The following is a 23,325-nucleotide window of genomic DNA, read 5'->3' on the forward strand; positions in this document are numbered from 1 at the left end:
AGGGAGGGAGGGAGGGAGGAGGGAGGGATCACTGTGATAGGGCAACAATGGAAAACACTTCGGAGATGGCTCTGTGTAAAGCCTCTTGCTGCACAAACATAAGGATCCTTGTGCACCTACCTTGGCAGAGGCTTGATGCACCAGGGTGGGAGGATACCTAGGGGGCTCCACCCTCTCATAGGAGAAGGGGAGGGGAATGTGGGAGGGTCTCTGTGGAGAGACTGGAGGGGTGGTGTTTGATATGAATAAATAAAATTAAAACAAACAAATAAACAAACAAACAAACAGCAGAAGGATCATTGGTAGTCAGTCTCCTTGAATTTGACATGATCCAATCCGTTAGAAACGGGCTGAAAACAGCTTCTTAACCTAGAACCTCAGCTCGGAGCGCTGACAACAGTTTGATTTCCAGCCCTGTCTCCTCACAAGGATTCTGTAAAATATTCCTTCTTCCTAGATTTTCTTTCTTTCTCTCCAAAACAGTGTCATACTTACACATAAAATAATTAAAAACAATTATTGTTGTTGAAGGAAAAATAGATTAGTGTAATGCAGGCAGAGAGACTAATCTCTCTCTCTCTCTCTCTCTCTCTCTCTCTCTCTCTCTCTCTCTTATTCTTTCTCACTAGTAACTGGTATAACAGCTTAAAACTTGGGGCTGATAGAGATAGATTTTATAAACTGAGGGTTAAGAGTAAAAGAAAGAATAATATTGCTATTTTGTCCTTAGTTCCCGTAACAGCCTTAAGTTTTATCTTTTTTTTTTCCTTTTTAATAGTGTAAGAGTGTCCCCAGTTCTCTAACAGCAAGAACAGAGACTCATTGATTTTATAAAAAGCCTGGCATGGCCTGGTTCTGCCCCTTCTTGCCTGAACTCAGACATTTTCCCTCTCTAATCCTCATTTTCCTCATCTGGAAAATAAAGTCTTTATTTTAGCTATTGCTCATGTTGGGAACTCTAGGCTAGCTTTGCTTGTCCCGTGCAGGATATACCGATTAACACATAATAAGCATGCACAGGGTTTTAGCTTTTTTACTCTTTTCTTTAATCTGTCTGACTTCATTTACAAAAATACCACATGTGGGTCATTATGAGCAACAGAAATTTATTGCTCACAAATCTGAAAGCTGAGAAGTCCAAGATTCAGACGCCAGCAGATTGAGTGTCTGGTGAGGACTGATTTCTCATGGATGGTATTTTCTATGTGTTCACACCTTGGTGGGTGCAACAAAGTAGCCTGAGTCCTCTTTTAAAAGCTCCTAATTATTTTCAAGAACTCCCCGCCCCTGTGACCTCACCACCTCTCCCATGCCATACTTCCTAATATTAACACCAGGGGATAGTATTCCAATGCAAGTCTTGAAGAGCTGTAAGTACTCCGAGCACAATGCTCTTAATCTCAGCAATTGGATGGATTCTTGCCGGGGTTGGGACATGGAGTTTGCTGAAGAACTCTGCGCAGGATTCTGGCCTTATCACCAACATTTTAATGAATTGTCCTTCCAGGTACACCTAAAAAGACAGCAAATGAAGTCTACAGCTTTCTTTCCTTCCTTCATTTCTTCATTCTTTTAAATTGGATATTTTATTTATTTACATTTCAAATGTTATCCCCTTTCCTGGTTTCCTCTCTGAAAATCCCCTATCCCATCCCTCCTCCCCCTGCTTCTATGAGGGTGTTCCCTCACCCACACACCCACTCCCACCTCACCAACCTGGCATTCCCCTACACTGGAGCATTGAGCCTTCACAGGACCAAGGGCCTCCCCTCCCACTGATTCCTGACAAGGCCATCCTCTGCTACATATGTAGCTGGAGCCATGGGTCGCTCCATGTGTACTTTTTGGTTGGAAGTTTAGTCCCTGGGAGCTCTGGAGGGTCTGGTTGATTGATATTGTTGTTCTTCCTATGGGGTTGCAACTTCCCTACTATGTGTGAGGGAGGCACAGAGGTAACAGAGGTACAAAAGGAATGCCCTGACAATGGTGTGGATAATAATCCCAGGGCAGAGTGATAAGCTTGCTAACATGAGTTCTGGAAGGAGGTCCAATTATGTATTTCAAGTTGGTAACCATTGAGCATTAAATCTTTTGGGTCCTATCAGGATATAAAACCTGTGTCACAGCATAAGGCAGACATTTAGGGTCCTGACTGGCTGGCTGTAACAATATCATGCAATACCAATTAGGGAACTTTAGTTAAAATAAGGGATCTTAGTTCAAACTTAGAGGCTGGAAATAAGTTTTGAAAGAATGGCCAGAACTTTTCAGATAAGTAATATAAGTTATACCAAGCATGTATAAAATTAAATTTTGTGTGCGTATATATATGTGTGTGTGTGTGTGTGTGTGTGTGTGTCTGTGTGTGTCTGTGTGTCTGTGTGTGTCTGAGATTTCTTGGGGAAGCATGATTTGACAATCTGCAGAGATAACAGCACTGAATACTACTGAATCTGAATTACTTATTAAACAAGAGACAATCTAAAGGACTTTGAGAAAAGCACCAAGAGTAGAACCAATGTAGAAAGATGTGTGCTGGAAGAAAGACTGACAACTGATTTCTACAAAGAAGTTAGACAGCCAAGACTCTTATAAGGAACACAGCACATTTGCATGACACGTGGCAACAGGCTTTTGCTGTTCCTCTGCAGTCTGTCTGCCTCTCTTCTTCCTCTCCATAAAGTTGGGCTCTGTTTCCATTTTGTAGACATCCTCAGTTATACAATGTGGTTCAAACAGGAAAAAAAAAAATCAGTACATAATGAAATTTCAACCACATTGCTCCTTTTCTCTCAAGACAGCTTTTCAAGAATGTCTCCATTCTAGTTACAGAGAGAGACCTTGAAGGCACCAAGTGTACACCAAAAATGCTCATTCTTACTTGGCCTTTCAAATGGAACTGTATTCCAGAAAGACCATGTCATTTGCATTCCGGGCAATGCTTTGAAGACGGTGCGGAGGAAGCACTTAGGCTGCTCATCGCTGGATGGAAGTGCAAGTCTACGCACGTTCAGTGTGTCTGCCTCTCATCCTGACAAACTGTCTTCTGTGAAGGAAAAGTAAATGTTCCTACTTCCTTTTCTGTTTTTCTTGTAATAACTCAGCCTTGAGAGGTGCAAGATCATCCTCCCAGAACTGCTACCAACATGCAGAAGGAGCCTCTTTTATTTCCAAATTTATCATGTCTTTAAGGAAAGTTAAAAAATTCACGATGACAAGGATAGAAACAGCCATTCTCTTTGAGTTAAGCGTGTACACCGGGAACTGAATTTCAGTGCCTTTAGGATAGCATCTGTCCATGTTGCAGATTCTGACAAAAAGCAGGTAAAAGTGAATGTATCTTTATGCCAATGGAAAGGAGGAACCGTTATTAAAATTTTAACAAGCAACCCTCCTTAAGGTAAAAATCTATACTTCCTTTTTTTTTTTTTTTGCTGTTCCTCTAAACTTGGAGTACTTGTGGTAAACCCATTCAAGCCTCAAATTCCTTGCCTTGATGAAAACATGTTTGTGAAAATTCTGCCTGCATGACAACATCTACCTGAGCATTCTTGGGGTCACTGAATCTATTCCTCAGAGGCCTATATATTGTTACAATGGGAAGACACACATTCCTGCCAAAATATGTGTCTACAAAATGCCCATGATTGTGGCACTTGTGTCTTTAAATGTCCATATTTCACAGGTAAGAATAAATACCCTGATATTTTCCCCCAGGATACAGTAGAGATTATATCAACAATTAACATTCTTCTAAGCACACGTGAGCATTGTAAGCATGAATCAGCAGCTGCCAGGTGGAATTCAACCGGAAAGAAGAGAAACATGTCCAGAGCACCATAAAACATGTACATTTCCTCAGCTGCAAGAACAGCCCAGTAGTTCTTTGAGAGTTTCCTCCGTGGGTATCTTCAGTAAGTTTCATCAGCTTTAAACAGTCTTTTCTGGTTTTGTTTTAATTTCGCACATTCACACGTTACGTTTATGATGTATGATAATCATACACATAATCTGCCTCTCATATTTAGACCATTTGCCTAAAGAGTAATAGGAAACATGTAGAATAGCCCCTGAGAAATCCCAGGCACCTAGAAACAACCTACAGCAAAATCTCAAATTCTGTCAGCTAGTGAAGAGGACATGTGGGAGGGGTTCCCCACAGACAGAAAGCAAAGCCTTCTTCTGGGGTCACAGGCGCTATGGGAATAAACACGAAAGCATTGGCTGTCTTCCTAGGAAAGGACAGAGGTCTAGGATGAGAGCATCTCTCAGGCACTCTGCACACAGTGACCAGGAATCACCCACAAGAAGATACAAAGGACAAGGAAAGAAGCGACAGGTATATCATTAAGTGACAAGAATGCTATAATCAGTCGTTTGATGACGGATTCAGAGCATTTTCAGTGAATTACTTCCTATGGCATTTCTGATCAATAAATTACAGGAGTGAAGGTTTTCATTGATAGGGTTTGACATCAAACTACGTATAAATATGTGCCTTGTATTTAACTCTATGTGCTGTACACTGTATACCCTAACATGTATCATTTTCCCTATATCACTGAAATAGAAACAGATAATGATAATTGGTTCCCACAGCTCAGACAGTAAGAGTTTTCTAGCTTGGCATAGTGGATCACACGTACAACCCCAGTGCTTAGGAGGTGTGGGAATTGCTAGTTTGGGGTTGGCCTAGTTTATAAAGTCATCAGCTTTCTTAAGATTTGCCTCGTGGCTCATTGCAGTACGCCTGGATGCCCATGCCTAAGCATGTAGTCATCCATTTCCACATTTGGAACTTGCACTCCTGTGTGGCAATCACTCCTGTCCTTTGTGCTTCCTTTCCCCCTCTTGCCGGGGAGGGTCACAGCCCTTGGTGTTTGCATATCTTCCTTAGGATTTGCTCCCAGCTGAGTGCCAGGACCCGGTTTCACGAATCTCCTTGTGAGTGTGAGACTACTGGTACAGTCGGAAAAACCATTCACTGTATTCTTAGTGGCATATTTCAACCAACAAATGCTCCTTCAATTTGATGGGGTTTCTTGGATATTGTCCTTCATAAACCCATGAAACACAGCAGCTCTAGCTCCCCAGGTCTGTGTAGTCCCTGGTGTAGACGGACAGTACAATAATATGCTGATACGTTCACAGTCAAGTCCAAGGTAAAGTCTTCACCAAAATGTCCCCGACTCAGTCTATGCCTCTGAGACTCTACAAACCAAAGAGTTTGAACATCTACAATTTATTCTATTGAAGCAACTCTCTTATCATACATAGTTTATACACATGGGTGGATATTTGCTATAATGATGATTGAGGGCCATGTGCCAATGCAGAAAGCTAATGTTAAACTCCAAACATTTTCTCACAATACGTGAGTGGCTGTGTTACATCTGTGAGATAAAGAAGCTAATGATTAATAAATTTGAAACATGCTAGAGATCATATAGAAAGTGTCCCCTTGGTTCTGGCTCTATTATTTAGCACCATTATGAAAAAGACCAAATACATACACCACTGGCTCGCAGTTCTCTTCATGTTGAGTACAAATGCTAAGAAACCTTGTGCAATATTACATAATCATTTTTTAAAATGACATATAGGATGTCTGATCAATATTAAAGTATTGAAATGCTATTGAAGTGTCAGGATATTGGAATTTTGCAAGTAACCATCCTAAGTGATTTTCTTTTCCCTAAAATCAAATATTGCACCACTGACATCTGAGAACTTTCAAAACAAATTTTCTAAAAAGTATGAGCATCATTTCTTGGCATTTTAGAAGACTTTTTCCCATTATTTATTTGCTTCTATTACACTTTTGTTTTTGTCATTGTTGGGATATATATATATATATATATATATATATATATATATATATATATAATTTATGGTCAGGGAAGAGGTATACTTATTTACTAACACAATCACAATCAATGTATAAGGGTCACATCTTGCCTTTCGATGTCTGGGATCAGAGCTGGCCTGATCCTCAGGGCCAAGTTCTTGAGCCTCTTTGAGCTTTAGTGTCAGCCAATGAATGAAGCCATGTGACGCAGCTACTGTTGGATTTAAGTGATGATTGCCTTGTGTAAGGAAGCAAATAGTTCTCTTCATGGGCATCAAATTCAGGCCCAGAGCTAGCCAGGTCTCCAGGAAAAGGACTGAGGTGAAGGGGTGTGCACACCTGGTGGCTCAGGTTCTCCCTCAGCCACTCCCTTTTGGTAGAGTTTCTAGTGACTTAGCATCTCTACAGACTTGGTTTGGCTTAACATAAAAGGAGCAGGTGGGGTTTGTAACACAAGTGGCTGGAGGTAGAGCTAGCTGTCTTCTTGGCCACGCTATTGGAGAACATTCTCAGAGCTCCTTTGTCTGTGATCTTGTTGGAGGTGGTGAGCAGGAACATCAAAGTGCTTTTAAACTGTCAAGTCTGGTTCCTGTGAGAGAGTTCCTAATGACTGCTTGTAACAGGATCACAAAGGGTAGTTGGCACTTCAGAACAGGCATGATGTTCCAGTGTGCCCTTGTGTTGGGCAGGCTTGCCCCAACCAGATCATTCTGTGGGAAGCACATTTGTCTGTGCTAAAGTGAAGAGGACATTCTAGTCTGTGTCCTCAACTATAAATGGCTCTTGAGAGCTAATGCTTGAGTTATGACATTAGGATGAAGTGCTGACTATAGTCTGTGCTCTGAAAGATGGCAAAAGATTACATCCTTGTAACATTGTAGAGCGACCCTAGCTAAAGGCTGCCTAGAAATCAACTCAGAAAAAGAAAAGTTCCTTGATTTGCTGCAAATTCTTTGTGGAACTACGTCTGGAGACTTCCAGCAGCCTCTGCAGACTCCTGGCTGCTTGCCATGTCCTCTGACTGGTGTTTTTCCATGCCCAGGAACCAATTGTTCCAACTCATGAGTTTTTACTGAGGGTGCTAGGCAAGACTGGGGGTCTCTTGTCTCCCAGTAGTTACAGGGCCTTATCACAACATGCCCAGGCCTCTCAGGATTCTCCAGGTTCCGGTGGCACACAGCCAGCCCTGCCAGAGTCAAGACCAGAGTGACAAGGTCTCACAACAAAGGTGATACTAGTCTGGTAGACTCCGAAACCACCAGGCCCCTTGAGGTCTAGTGCTTGGTGTAGCTAGGGAACTGAAAACCACTCAAAGGTATGACCAAAGGTCTCTGCAATCAACTTCTTAGGAGCATATAGTGAAGGAGGTGATGGTTGTAAGCCCCCAGAATTGCTGTAGCAAGAGGTCTGGGGTGGTTCGTTCTCTAGTGGTACTGGGCCAATAACAGTGAAGGATTTAAAACGGGATAAGGCATGGGTCCTTGACTGCTACTGGTCATCTCAGAGAGCAACTGATGTGGAACCAGGGTATACCCGGTCTCTAACCAGAAGTCCTGCAGCTCAGGGGCCAGGAGTTGACTGCCCAACTGTCAACCAAATGGGGATTCTGTTTTGTGTTTTCTTTCAAGGTCCGATCCTGGGAGGACAGCCAGTGAGAGCCAGCCTTCTCATCCTCATCATCTTCTTTGTGCCCCATACTGCTGAAGCTGAGCATGCCACTAAGGAGGGAAGACAAGCCCTCGGTGCCATACTCCCCCAGTGGGGCGGTCTCAAGAAACCTCAAGGCTTCTGGGCTTGCTGCCTCCCTTTGCCATTGTTGAACAGGACAAGTCTCTGCTGCACCTGAGCAAGGAGTATACTGTATTAGGTACCGGGCCAGGGTAGAAAGAGGATCCCACATGGTGTGAGACTTGGTTACTCTTTGTTGAGACTCACAGAATCATGTTACTTTTTCTTTTCATCAACTCAGAATATATAAAACCAAAAACAAACAAGATCAAATGAATGTTAAATGCCCACAGTATGTCTGTGTATCAAAATGCAGGCTTGTGCATCTTAGAGATATGCAATTCCTAATTGGAGATTATGCCTCATTTAAAGAGGGGGAGAGAAATTCAAGTTCAAAGGAGGAAAATAATAAAGTAAAATACATAAAACCAGTGGGATACATTCATACTTTGGTCAATCAGGTATGTTTTTAAAAGTCATTTGTTGTTTCCAGAAATTTCATTACAGAAATATAGCCCCAGGGCAGACAATTGGAATAGTTTGCACTCAAGATATAAAGTATAAAAAATATGTATTATGAGGTTCCCTGTGCTCCCATGACCTTACTGAAGCAGTGCACTGCAGTAGGTTGCCTCAGGGCCAACGCTTAGTTATGTACAGAAAGCATTTACTGAGAGAATAAACCAGCCAGGGACTCCAAGACAACAAATGCTGAAGCCAAACACTCATAAGGCAGGGAAAAGACAGTCCCCCTCATCTCCCTGCTCAACAGGGACCATTCACATACCCTGCTAAGGACATCTTTCTCTGTGCGTGCACTGGGGAAGTGAAGGAGATGCATGTATGCATGTATGTGTAAAGGTGCACATCATGTTTCTATACCAGATGTCTTCCATCAGTCTCTAGTCTGCTGAACTCGAAGCACACTGATTGGGCTGGACTGGCTTGCCGGGAATCGCAATGGGTCTTTCTCTGTGTCTGCTTCCACAGTGCTGGGATTGGGTATGCATCACACTCGTACTGAGAATATGATCTTGAGTGCGCCTACCGACAGACAACAACAAAAACGAGGAGTTGAGGTCATATTGGGTGTCAAAAGGGTTCCCCTGTTACAGAAATTAATTTGGTTGGGCAGTATCTATTTCCCGATTTATAAAGATAAGTTGTCTAAGTCAGATGAGGCAAAATAACTGAAAAAAAAAGGAAGGCAGAAGAGATTGTGTTGGCCCTCGGTTTCAATAAGTACAGTCAGAGAAGGGAATATGTGGCAGGGGGAGTGGAGCGAGCAAGTCCTATTGTATCTGCAGTCAGGAATTAATGATGAATGCCGAGCTCTCTTTCTGTCTTTTCCCTCTGTAGTCAGTCTGCAGTCCCAGACCTCAGGATAGTATTTCCTACATTCAAGGTAAGTGTTCCATGCTCAGCTAAGCATCCTTGGAAGTTCCCTCATAGACACACTGAGGAGGTATGCTTTCTAGGTGAGTCTAAAGCCAGTCGAGTTGCTGAGAAACTCAACACATAGAACAATATTTTATTTCTTTCCCAGTACTACAGACTGTTATCATTTGTTGCAAAAGAATTCATGAAACCATTATACTCCAACTTATGTATAAGAAAAAGTAAAGCAAAAAAAAAAGTCAGCCAATGCAGGTAATATATATGTTAAAATAATAGTTTTCATGTGCATAGATAGACTGAAACTAAGCAGCATCTTTTATTTTCACACATATTGTAATGTTCAAATTGACCTTTGATTGACCTTTAGAAAATCAATTTATTTCCCCATCACAACATTGGGAACTCCACATTTCACAAGTGCTAGAAATTAACTTTCTATTCCCACAAGAATTAAGACGCTAAATATAGAGAGATGGGGGCAGAGAAAAACAGGCAGAGAAAATAGAGAGGCAGAGAAGATGGAGAGAAGGAATAGGGAAAGATATTTTCTTAACCAACTCAAACTCTGAATGTCAATTAGAGTTATTCTACATTGGGAAGGTCTCAGGGTGGGAAAAAGAGTCAAAAATAAGTAAAATATTCCAAATTATTTATGCATAATATTTATAATTTATAATTGTATAATAAATAAGTCATATTTATTTATTATAGATTATAAAATACATATATACATATACATATACATATACATATATATATATATATGGAGAGAGAGGGGAGAGAGAGAGAGGGAGAGAACAGTAACAACAAAAGAAAATCAGGAAATAAAATGTGCTAGATGCAATACATCTCACTTTTGGAAAATTTACATGGCAACAGATACATAAGCATCCGCCACTGGCAATAAATGAAAACCTCTTAGATTATCCAAATGTACAGTCTTCGGTGATCAGTAAAAGTTCTGTCACACAGAAAGGATATTCCCTTTGCTAGTTACCTTGGTCTCTTGTTTCTAAGCACCAGGGCTGCAGAATTGCCTTTAAATAGCTGCACAACGCAAGGATCATCTTGTTAATATTCCCAGGCCTGACACAAGTACGATACTGAAGTGATGCCCTAGAATTAGTATGATTTTCCCCAGCATGACAGGACTACATTCCCCAGAATCCCTCACACTAGATACATCCCTGAGGTCAGGCATAGCATAGTGGCAGCACTTCAGTTTGGGCCCAGAGCATTTGGGGAGACTATGGGTCAGAGCAGGACAGTGGAGATGTTTTTTTTGAAAACCCACCATATATATCACATATATCCACACATGCCTTGGAGTCTTCTGGAAAGTCTAAGCAGGATGGATATCTTCCTAAATACCTAATTTACAGTTGAGGAATATCTTGACGTCTAGAAATAATTTACTCTGATCAACAGAGGATGATGATCACAGCCAAGGTAGCATGTCATCTGAGGTTAGACTCCACAATCTCTGAGTAATTTCTTGACAATTTACCATTTCTCTTCTAGTCTGCAACTTGATGGAAGATAAGCATAAGAACAAATGACTCCTTTTCTCACAACCCCCTAAATACTTCATCTGGATGTGGAAAGATATTTTAATCTCCCTGTATTGCCAAATAGTCGTATCTTAAATCATGTCTTTAGCTCTATGCCTCACTATCAGATTGGCACAAGGTTTACATTTTCATATCATGTCATAAATACGTCAGTTATAGGCAAGCTTCTGAGCATACACATGAATTATATATATTTAGCATGCACTCTATTCTAATTTATTTAAAGCTCAAAATGTTTGAAGTTGGGAGATGCCTCATTCAGCATGAAAAAAGACATGGTTTTTAGTGAATCCTGCTGTGTTTTTTGCCAGGATGAATATGAGAAATGTCAGATGAATCTTCCAAGGGTTACAGTATTGTTTTATTTACAAATACAATGGAATTTCACAGAATCAACCAAATGTCAGATATCCAAATTTTGTGTTATTGCTATTTATTGAAGATCTTAAAACTTTTCATCATATATTAAATGCCCTCAGATTTATGAGACAACAGATCTTTAGAAATGGCTAAATTTCAATGAATCTTACCCAAGGCATTATTTGGAGTTCAGCATTGAAGTAAAATATACATAACTTATAACAGCTACCTACAAACTTGGCAGGCTAGCACATAATCACAAAATGTGATTAATTATCTGGGGGGAAAGCAAGTATGTTCAAAGACTGGAAGCAAAATAAAGGTAGATATATCTTCAAAGAAGAAAAGATGATATTGAAGTGTTTTATATATTCATATTATTATGTGAAAAGGTTAATGTCCTTTATCCTTCTGACAAACAGTCAGATACACTCAAACACACACACACACATACACACACACAGAGAAAGAGAAAAAGAGAGGGGGGCTATAATTTAAAGGAATGTAAAAGTCTATAAAGATTTCTCTTAGTTAAAATAAATAATCTCCTTTCCCTCCACTTTGATTTAGAAAATGTAACATTTATTAAACCAACAGTTTCATTGATCACATTCCGGCATAATGAAGCAGTTGGTCTATTGAGCACTTTGGGTAATGGACTCATCGTTAACTGTAGCAGGAAAAGCTAAGTAGATTACAAGTCTCTGCTATTGTCTATATTTGAGAAAACTGTGCTTTTTAAAAGCATAATTATTCAGGGTAAATATAGTAGCAAATTCAATCATAAAATGTATTAGTGTGGCACAGTATTCTTGTGTTGGAAAGAAACACAGAAAATGCATGCTGTTTCTTTCAAAAAGACCTTGGCCTGACCAATGTATTGTCTGTGTTTCTAAGTATGGATGCTTGGCTTTGTTCTTGATGATCATTTCTAGTGTTCAACAATAGCTCTTTCCAAAAGCTGCTGTTTGATGCAATAAAATGTCCAAGTTTTGTTCACTCCAGAAGACAAGTCATTAATTCTCATATTTTGCATGACTTAAAAATCTTTCAAGTCATTCTCTATGTTTTGTAAGTGCAACATAGTTTTAGCCCCCAAAGGCATAAATCCTCAGTACAGACTTGTTTCTAATGGGTTATGTTTGTGTGTCCATTGTTGTGGGAAAGAAAGGGAGTCTCATCACTGAGTTGGTCACATGTAACAGTAAACAGATAACTTCAATAGACAAAATATTAATGAATTACATATGGGGTGATGCTGCTTGTGTCTTGAAATGCCTGACTGTACTTGCTCTTGGAGTCTGGGCATTAGATGGCGTGGAATCAAGGGCTCAGACTCCCAGAGCAGGTGAGAAAGCTGCAGCAAGTTCATAAGAATGCTGCCCAAGTTTATTTATTAATCCTCACCCTTCATACCCTCCACTCGAGTCCCATTGGTCCCAAGTAAGCATCTCTTCCAAGTGGCAGTTACTGACTGGTTGGCATTGTCTGCCTCTGTCACCAATCTTTAGTCTCCCAGGCAGGTTTCAATTAGGTCCTCATGCAGGAGTTGCCTTCGAGAATGCCCCTGACGTTTTATGTGGAGGCAGCCACTGCTTCTATAGTCCTATTCTACAAGTACATTAATAGATATGGAACTATAACCATATATAATATACACATACACATATAACATATATGCCTATATATACATATACATCATATACATATATACATATTATGTTTGTATGTGTGTGTGTCTTTGTCTGTGTCTGTGTCTATGTGTATTGGCTAGACCACTGATAGGGAAGATACTGAAAATTGAGAGAGTGATTTTGTTGCAGGGTTGGAACCCAAAGACAATTAAGCACGATCTAAGTAAACTGAAGTATTTCCTGGAGAGAAACAAGTCTTATTGAGCAGCCTCAAATGTATTTTACAAGGAGCTTTTAAAGGCAATAAATAAATAAATAAATAAATAAATGAAATAAAAACTCAGCAACAACAACAAAACCAACCCACAGAAACATTACATCATGGCGGTAGTTGCAGGGGAAGTAATGTAAGCAAGCAGTTTAACAGAAGCCAAAAAACATAGTTATCTGTGGCATTCTGACCCTGAATTTCTAGAACAAGGTTAGGTACTTTCCCACAGGTCTTTCTACCTTGGAAGTAGAAAAGAGTGGAGAGTTGGAGTGGGGAGATCAGTTTCAAGTTAAACCAAAATGACTCCAGCTAACACAAGGTAGAGAAACCTTTGCCTTGTTGCACTTCAAACTAAGGTAATGACTATTTTGAGTTCTACAAAGCACATGCATCTGGGCTTAGTCCAACTGTTTCACTAAAAAATTTCCACTAAAGAATACAGATAAGATAGATAGTGGAACAAGTCTTTAATTTCAGCACTCCGGAGGCATAGGCAGGCAGATCTCTGTCTAGCCTGGTCTACAGTATGAATTCCAAGACAGCAAAGGCTACACAGAAAAATCATGGCTCAAACAAACAGACAAACAAACAGACAAACAAACAAATAGGATCACAGATGATGAGAAATCTGAATGTCACTTTATTATGGCTTGGATATAAAATGACCCTAAAGACTTTCTCCAACAACAATATTCAAAGACTGTAGGATTATCAGAATTCTATCCAGTCAATGGATCAATTCATTGATGTTATCATAATTTGACAACATTATTAGACATTAAAACCATGAGGTTGTTCTTAGTGTTGGAAGTAGTTCACTAGGGTCATGTATTTGAGTGTAAACCTTGTGCCTAGCCTCTCTATGTAAGTCTTTCTGATTACTGTCAGGAAGTAAGTGATTTTTCTCTACCTATACCTTTTTACTATGAGGTTCCTGCATTACTTTATTCCTCAGTCAGGATTTTCTGGAGATTATTTTTTATTAGATTGGCCTAATAAATAATAGAATATAATAATATCTGGGTATCTCTATGTCTTTCCATCAATGGAAAAGGACAAAAATCCAGTAGTTGTTCAGTGTGTAAGGCTAGGTGCACAGAAAGCCTGGAAGAAACTGGTTCAGCCAACTTGGGAAGCCCCAAGAAACTGCTTCCTAGATTGGTAATAGGATGTAGCTATGGCAGCAATAGGGTAGAGGAACCAGCCAGTGAGAGTCAAGGTAAGCAGGAAAAATCAGTTTCCTTCTTCCGTCTCTTTATCTCTTTACCTCAGCAGCCACTAGAAGGTGACACCCACATTTTGGGTAGATTTTTCCTCTTCAAATGTGCTGCTCAAGAATGCTCAGGCGTACATTTTAATTACTTCCAGATCCATTGAACTTGACAACCATGCCTAACCATCATAGGAGCCAGCTGTGAGCCAAAATAAATCTTCCCTCTCATAATATATTTATCTTTGAAATTGGGAAACTTCACTTGAAGACTGCTTAGACTATGGCCAAGCTATTATCTCCTTCCCCCAAATAGTGAATCTTCCCACCAGGTGGTCCTATGATAACAGCAGTTGATTAGATGGTTTTCATCCTTGTGACCAAAACACCTGACAAAAGCAAGCTACAGGAACAGGAAGTTATTTTGGCTCACAGTTTCTAAGAAACATCCGATACCATAATGGACAAAGCATGGTAGAATGGCAACATTTATGATAATATCAGCATGAAGAAGCAGCTGTTCGCTTCATGGATGACCAGTAATCATAGAAAGAACCAGAGCCAGAGATCAGAATCACCTTGAAAAGTCTACTCCAGTGATCTATTTCTATCAGATTAGTCCTACTTCCTAAAGCCTTTCCAGCCTTTCCAAACATAACTACCCACTGGGGAATGTGCCTATAGAGGACATTGCAAACCCAAACCACAATATGCATAAGTGTTAATACAGAAAGATGAAAGGAAGAAAGATGAAAGTTGCTGGCTTCCTCAACAGCCAGCTCCCTTAAGTCTGAAGCCTATGAGACTCACTTAATAAAGTAAACTCAATCAATCTTGTGCTGAACCTCAGCCAACCAGCTTTGCCTTCCGCCTCAGAATACAATGCAAGAATCATCCCTTGAGGAACTGTTGAGTGAAGGGAAAGCCAGCTCTATTATTTTTTAACCTTATACAAAAGCTACTCTATGTGAAAAGACTGACATGTTCTCACCACGGCTCCCCCACATGACTTCTCCATTAAAAAAGGAAACATAGGGAAGTCAAGGAAGTGGAGAGAAGGCATCCCAACCCTTTGAGGATGGTCTCCAACAAAGAAATTCTATGGGAAAGATCTGCAGTTGATATTCACAACTCTACGAACAGAAATTCTACTAAAAAAAAAAAAAACCAATTTCAATATGATTTCTTACTTTGTTCTATTGGCCTACATATTCTCAAAAAGACGATCTATTCTTCCTGACAGCTATATGTCTTGCAATAAAACACTTGACAAATGAATGAAGCCGTCAGAGACGATACACAATTAATTTTCTCAGCAAGGACCATGACAGGGATAGACATTTCAAGAAAGTTCTACTACCAACCATGTTAAGTATAACAGTTTTTCATTCTGATTTCTAAGCTGAAGTATAATGACATGAAATATTTGCATATTTTACTAATTACACATACATGGCGGTTATTCAACTCAATATCACAAAGTAATATGAGAAAATGCAAAAGAGGAGCATCCATCAAGTGGAATGCCAAGGGATTCTGGATATTATTACATTTTTTTTAATGTTCAAGCCGAAGGATGTATCCAAATAATTAAACAAATAATTTTAAGAGAAGCCATTATGACATCCACATTAAGCACAGATGGTACAGATATTTATTCTGCTCTGCAGTGAAATGTAGAATACAATGTTCTAGGCATTGCACCAGACATAAAGCATATAGTAATACATAAAACATGATTCTTATTTTTATACAGAGCCCATTCTAACCAGGTATACAAGCATAGTAAACAAGGCTATAAGGAAACGGGAAAATAAGTGTTGGTTGTTCGTGTGCCTTTAGATGGAAAAGGTATTTTTGTAGATACTGAAGGATAGATGGTTAGAGTCTCTCTCCTATGGGAACTCTGTGTAGGACAGTAGGCGACGTAGAAATATTGGTGCTATAGTATTCATGTTGGTAGCCATTCAGCATGCATGCATTAAAACCTAATTCATAATGCAACTATATTTAAAGTTAGAATTAAGAAGTGGGAAAATCATGAAGGCTCTATTAATGAACTTCAAAGGATGAAGGTGTTTAGTTCCTAAGGAGTGAAGTGTGAAGAATTCTCTGTTTTGACTGACAAATTAAGGCACATAATAATTTTCTACTAGGCATATTCCTTTCCACAGTGCATTTGATTTCATAGAGGAGGGGGGAGGAGAGAGGGAATGAGAAAAGGAGGGAGGGAAGAAAGGAGAAAAAGAGACAAGGAGGGTAGAAGAGAAAAGAAAAATCATCTATAAGATGCAAATTTTAGAAATATAATTGAAATTCCATTGAGAGTCAAAAAGTACAAAGCACCCAGATGCCAGTGCTTACTTTTCCTCAAGCAGCACCAAGAGCTCTCACAATGGATGTATCTCTCCATCACATGCAGAAAGTTTCCCCAGACTGTAGACTGTCATCTGTTTCTTTGTCAAAAATAATGTAAGATCTGAGATTATATATAATTAAACAAAAATGCAACTTTCCCTCTCTTTTCAATAAAACCCTCAAAGGAGAATAGTCATCTATGCTTCAACTCTGTAGTCATCCTCATCCAAGAGAAAGATCTTTGATGTGCTAGGACATGGGTCCAGAATTTTTTTCATGGAGGGAAGTTCAGTTTTACTAGACCACAAGATTTCAGAGAATTCCTGAGGAAATGGTGGCTCCTGTAAGGAAGGGACAATGGGCAGGCAAAACCACTCATTGCTATATTACTCATTGCAACGAATTTGAAAAGATAAATTAGAGCATGAATTAGCACACATAAGAAGACAGATGGCCTGAGGTTGCAGCTGAGTGGTAGAGTGCTTGCCTAACCTTCAGCAAATCGCAGGTTCAATTCCTGGAATTGCCCTTCAGAAGGAAAAAAATCAAAGAAAGAGAAGGAAAGGGAAGGGAGGCAGAGAAGAGAAGGATGTCAATGAATTATAGTTCTATTATTAATTACTAAAATGAAATATTATAAATAAAATAAATTGTTCTTGTCTTCTGCTTAATGAAGAAAAATCTACCTAATAGTTCTTAGGAGCTTTTTGTCCATATTGTTCAGGTTAAAGACATTGATGAGAAGCATAGCATTGCGGAGTTTATGGCAATAGCTGCCATGGTACATATCACATTTTGTGATGTGACAAATACTTGTATAAAGAATGTAAAAGAAAGAAAGGTTATTTAGCCCCATGTTTGTAAAGATTGAAGTCAGTGGTCAGTTCGGTGAATGTTTCTGGTCCTTTGGTGAGGAATAATGTGAGAGCACATTGGAAGAAATCTCACTGCACCATGCATCCAAGGATTTAGAGAGCAAGATTCTGCCATCTTTAAGGCCACATCCCAAAGAACTACTCTTGGCTCCTCCAGCACGTCAGCCTGCACAGTGCCATGTTTCCCAACATGATAATAGACTAAACCTCTGAAACTGTAAGCCAGCCTCAGTGAAATGTTGCCTTGGTCATGTTGTCTCTTCACAGCAATGAAACCTTAACTAAGACATCTTCATCAAAATGCAGAAGTTTTATGAATTCTGCAAATTTTCTTTTATAAAGCTACCATAATTCTTCTAATAGTTTAAAGCAGATTGTGCTATGTTTGGTTCCTTACCAAATGTAGCTCAAATGGAGCTACATTTGATACCTTCGACTTCATCACCTCTTGATAATTGGATCTATCAACTGGTTATGAATCATTCAACACTAGGTCCTACTTCTGAAAATTTTCACCACCATGGAGGCAATCAAGAAAATATTAGGTCAGAAACCTTAGGATTCACCACCTTTTGATAACTGGGTCCATCAACTGGTTCTACATCTTGACCCACAGACAGCAGATGGGGACTGTGTTCCACACTAGACCAGGCTTAAACATTGGAGACCACAAAGCCCACCCCCAGCCTGACCTACTTCTCCCAACAAAGTCATACCTCCTAATTGTGCCACTCTCTGTGTGCCAAGAATTCAGACACATGAGTCTGTGGAGGCCATGCCTATTCAAACCACCACATTTCACTTCCTCGACACCATAGACTTGTAGCCATAACATAATGTAAAATGCATTTAGTCCAGCTTCAAAAATCCCCATAGTCTATCACAGTTTCAAAAATGTTTAAAAGTTCAAAGGTCAATGTCTTTTCTGAGATTCACAAAATCTCTTCACTGCAATCCTCTATAATATCAAAATAAAATAAAAAAAAACCAACAAATCTCATACTTCCAACATACAATGGCACCAGATATACATTACTGTCCCAAACATAGGGAAGAGAGCATAATAAGGAAATACTGGACCAAAGCAAGACCAAAACCAGCTGGGCAAACTCCGAATTCTGCATCTGATGTCAAGACATTCATCTTTGTTGACTGCAACACACTTCTTTCTCTTGGGCTGCTTCCACTCTCTGTTAGAATCTCTCCTTGGCAGATATCCCACGGCTCTGGCATCTCCAACATTTTAAAGTCTCCAAGGCAATTCAGGCTTCACATTCACAGCTCCATGCAATGGCCTCTCTGGGCCTCCATGCAGGGACACCATTCTCTGATACATTCCTGTCCTGAGTGGCTTTCCTTAGTCACAGAAAGAGATTCCATGACTCCTTTCACACAAATGGCTTCTCTGGGCTTCTAGGCAGGGACACTCATACCACACACCTGGCTTCAGCAGCTTTTCTTAGTTGTGGAGGGAGATTTCATAATCCCTTCATAATCCCTCTTTTTCTATCCTTGAGTCTAAAGCCAGAAACACATGGCCCAAACTGCCAAGTTCTGTTGCTTGCTGGGGCTGGAACATGGCCCCCTTGCTCAATTATAGCTTTCTGTTCTCAGTAATTTTCCTTACTGCTTAAGCTTGACTATCTTGGAACTTGCTCTATAAACAAGGCTGGCCTTGAACTCAGCATGCCTTTGTCTCCTGAGTGCTGGGGTTAAAAGCCTGAACTACCATGCCTGGACCTAAGCTTTTCTTTAATACCTTTTTTCAAGATGAAAACTTAACTGGGTGGGACCTTGCTCTGATGTCACTATTCCATTGATTCCATTTAATATTGTTAATCTTTTTATCTCCTTGAACACAGGATTTAGTTCCATTTCACTTCCTGGTACCCTTTAATCCTTGAATCACGTATTTTGTATTTTTCCTTATATGGTCTCAGCAAATCACTCTTCATAAAAGTTAACATTAGTTACCACACAACAGAGTCTGTACTAAGCTATTTTGAGGATTCCTTTACCAATGAAATTAATTCCAAACTCTTCACTTTAGCCTTAGGCAAACATTTAGTACAAGGGCCAAAAGCAGGCAAATTCTTTGCCAAAAATTCACAAGAACAATCCCTAGGCTGCATACTAACATTCTTCTCTTCTGAAGCCTCTTGAGCCAAACCACCACAGTTCAAATCACCCTCAGCATCATTGTCTTCCATGTTTCTACTAGTGTGGTCCATTGGGCAGTACTTAAAACATCCTACTGCTTTCCTAACACAAAGTTCCAAATACAGATTTCTCCAAACAAGAGCATGGTCAGGCCTATCCCGACAACGCTCCAGTCTGTGGTACCAATTTCTGTCATAGAATTTTATTGCTGTGAATAGGCAACATGACCAAGGCAACTCCCATAAAGAAAAACATTTAAATGGGTTTAACTTACACTTTCAGAGGTTTAGTCTACTATCAACATCCTGGAAAACATGGCAGCTTCCAGACAAACATGGTGCTAGAGGAGCCGAGAGTTCTACATCTTGATCTGAAGGCAGCAGAAGGTTCCACACTGGGTAGAGCTTGAACATAGGAGATTTCAAAGCCTATCCCTAGCGTGACCCACTTCTTCCAACAAGGCTATACCTCCTAACTGTGCCACTCACAGTGGGCTGAGCATTCAAACACATAAATCTATGGAGGCCATACCTATTCAAAGCACCATAATGATTAAGCAGAAAATAAAGATTGCTGTAAAGATGAAAAGTGGACCCATAATAGTTTATGTCTTAGCCACAGAATCAACAACTTTTAATTATAGTCATCCCATAATGCCATAAGGGAAATCTATAGAGCAAGGATTATTTCTAGATCTTAGTCTGAAGAAATTAGATGGATTTAAAAACAGGAGAAAAATAATTGGGGAAATAAAAAACAACAAGGATTTTCTTTTGGACAAGTGAATTTAAAGTGTCTGTGGGGCAGACAAGTGACAGCATCAGGTGAATAGGTGGCCATGTGGTTCTTCAGAGAGTAAGATGGAGGTGTATTTGATAAAGTGCTTAAATAATAGGTACTGTTTAAATCTCAGTAGAGGGCCAGGCATGGTGGTTCATGCCTTTAACCCCAGCACTCTAGAGTCAGAGGCAGCTGAATGCTTCTGTTAATGCTAAACACATTTACAGACAACAGAAGTGATGGCTAAATGGCAAACTTGAAACACTTTCATACCTTTGTTGCATTTAGTGCCACTTCAGGAGTATAATGAACATGGAAGTCCAAGTAAAGTATCTCATAAGTGAAAGGAGACCTCTGAAAAATGGTAATAGTAAATGGAGCAGAAGCTAGAAGAATCTATGATCAATATGTTCATGCTATATTTTTCTGAACCCATAAATTACTAGACTGAGGTACTGAGATTAATTTGGAAGACAAGGGAAAGTGGGAGGCAGGAAAAGGAGCATCATATGTTTAGTAAAAGTCTTAAGGATGGATCTATCACACCAGAGAGGGAATACTTTCAATCAAGACTAGGGCTCCTCACCCACCATCACAGAAGAAAGATGAAGCATGAGTAGACAGAAGTATTCAGGCAGACTTGATGTCCTTTTCTAAATGAATGATGAGGTCATTAGCTGAAATTGTATTACTGGGTTACAATTTCAATCATCACAGATATTTAAAACATCGAAGATGCTTGAGAGGGAAGACACAAAGATGTTTCAAAATTCAACAAACTTTAAAGGCAAAGGCCTGTGTTGTAGATTCTCAGACTGAGGACTCATGAGTTTTATACAGCATTCATGCAAACAGAATTGTGTTATTCTCCATCCTCCTTCATCCCCACAGACCTAAGTTTGGACAACTGTGTATTTTTTATATTGGGGGTTTAGTAGATGCTTAATGGTTAAGAGTATGTGCCACTCTTGCAGAAGATCCAAGTTCAGTTCCCAGGTCTCATATTGAGCAGTTCACAACTACTTCTAACTCCAAACTTAGGGGTTCCAATGCCCTCCTCTGACCTCTGCAAGAACCAACACTATGTGCACACCCCTACCAAATACACACAGACGTAATTTCAAATAGACAAATTTAAAAATGTTTAATAATTAAGTTTTATTGTAAGAACTTCCAATATAGAACATTATACAGTTAGATTAGCCAGACGCAAAATCTACACTTCTCAGTGAACTTCTATTCATTTAGAATAGCCAATCTGAAGCTTGGATTTTATACTTTTTGGATCAGTTATATTTATATGCACTTATCTACTCACAAAAATAAACAATATTGACTAATATACGGCAAAGGAGTTAAGAGTATATGTAGTATATTAATCATATTTATGGCATATGCAAACTGAAACAGAGAAAGGAGATCAGATAGACATGATAAGAATTATGAGTAAAGAAAACAGTGAGGTCTATAAATTCTGAAAACTTCTGTCACAAAACAACTCCTAGATTCGGAGATTGAATGTAAAGAATAACATAGCTATGCTATGTATAGGATTTGGTGAGTTTCTGGAATTTTAGAGAGGGGAACTTAGATTTAGGTGACAGCTTACTGCATGAGATATGTGAAAAAGGATAACAACTACCTTTTAAAGATTTATTTAGCTTGTGTGTGTGTGTGTGTGTGTGTGTGTGTATGTCTGCACGTACACACACACGTACTATATACATGCACAGGCTTTGCATGTGCTATTTCCTCAGATGTCAGAAGGGGATATCAGATTTTCTTTTTTTTTCAATTTTTTAAAAATTTTTTTGAACATGAAATGCTTTTTTATAGCATGTTTTACAAGGGGAGGGTGTAAGAGGGGCCAGGTGGTAGAAAAGTACAGAATCTCCTTGGCCTCTGCCTTAAAACATGTCATGGTCTATACGGTACACTGCCTTCAATTATGATCTACCTGCTATTCTTCAGAAGATATGGTACACTGCTTGAGTTATGGTCTCCCTGCTATTCTTCAGAAGATATGGTACACTGCTTTGAGACTATCTGCAGTTGCCAAGCAGGATCTTGCAGTTGCCAAGCTTCAGGGGACATTGTGCAGGTTTCTAAAACATGATAATAAGCTGTTGTGTGGGTGGTGGGAACTGAACCTGGGTCCTCTAAAAGAGCAGCAAGTGCTCTTAATGGCTGATCCATATGTGTAGCCCTCAAACAACCATTTTTGGAAAGTCATCTTTACGATGAAATGAGCATTTTCCCCTTCAGTCCCAGACTCTAGGGCATTTTTACCTTGGTATACCTGAAGATTTATAAATGCATTTTGGCAAATATAACTCGGTGTAGGATTGGCACTCCTTTGAACATGATACAATGGAAATATGAATGCCTGAAATACAGAAGCAATACTAACTCTTCAAGAACTGACTGTGCATAGTACCAACAAGCATAATTTTTTAAAAAACAAAATTAATAATGAAATGTCTGACTTGTTATTTCAATAAATGTTTGTGTTAAAACACCATGAGGACTGTTAGTAGCTTTTTTCACACTACAGCTACTGAACCAAGTGATTACATTAAACCTATGGCCCCGAAGCCTAAAAGACCTCAACACATAGCCCCTTATTTCCCTTCAGGAGATTAAAACATGCTGATCATCCTCTCTTCTTTGAGCTAGCTCATGGCTCCACACCTACCAACTGAAGTCTCTTTCTTCAATGGAGCAAGTGTCTTTTAGAGCAAGTCATAAAACTAACTTGCTTTTATCATTTAACCTTTGCCCTCCATGTTTCCAGCCAAAGAAAGTTCTGTGACATCACGCATCTTCCTTTGCATCACTGAATACTTACATGTTTGTGTATCTATATTCTGTTTCATTGCATGAAAATGTAGCTCTGTTGAGACAGCATCTACATCTCTATTTTAGTCATGTCTTATAGTCCCAGGACCCAGGGCCATACTCAGAGATGATCAGCAAGTGATGACTACATGAATAGAGTCATGGTCAGGAAAAAAAGAAATGTCAAGAACTTTAAAATTATAAACATCTTTCCTTATGATACTACTTTGAAGTCCAAATTTAAGAAATTTTATGTTTGAAGCCTAAGAGAAATTCACTTGGATATAATGTTGT

Source organism: Grammomys surdaster, unplaced genomic scaffold (assembly GCF_004785775.1).
Source record: "Grammomys surdaster isolate TR1022 unplaced genomic scaffold, NIH_TR_1.0 125450, whole genome shotgun sequence".
Lineage (NCBI taxonomy): Eukaryota > Metazoa > Chordata > Mammalia > Rodentia > Muridae > Grammomys > Grammomys surdaster.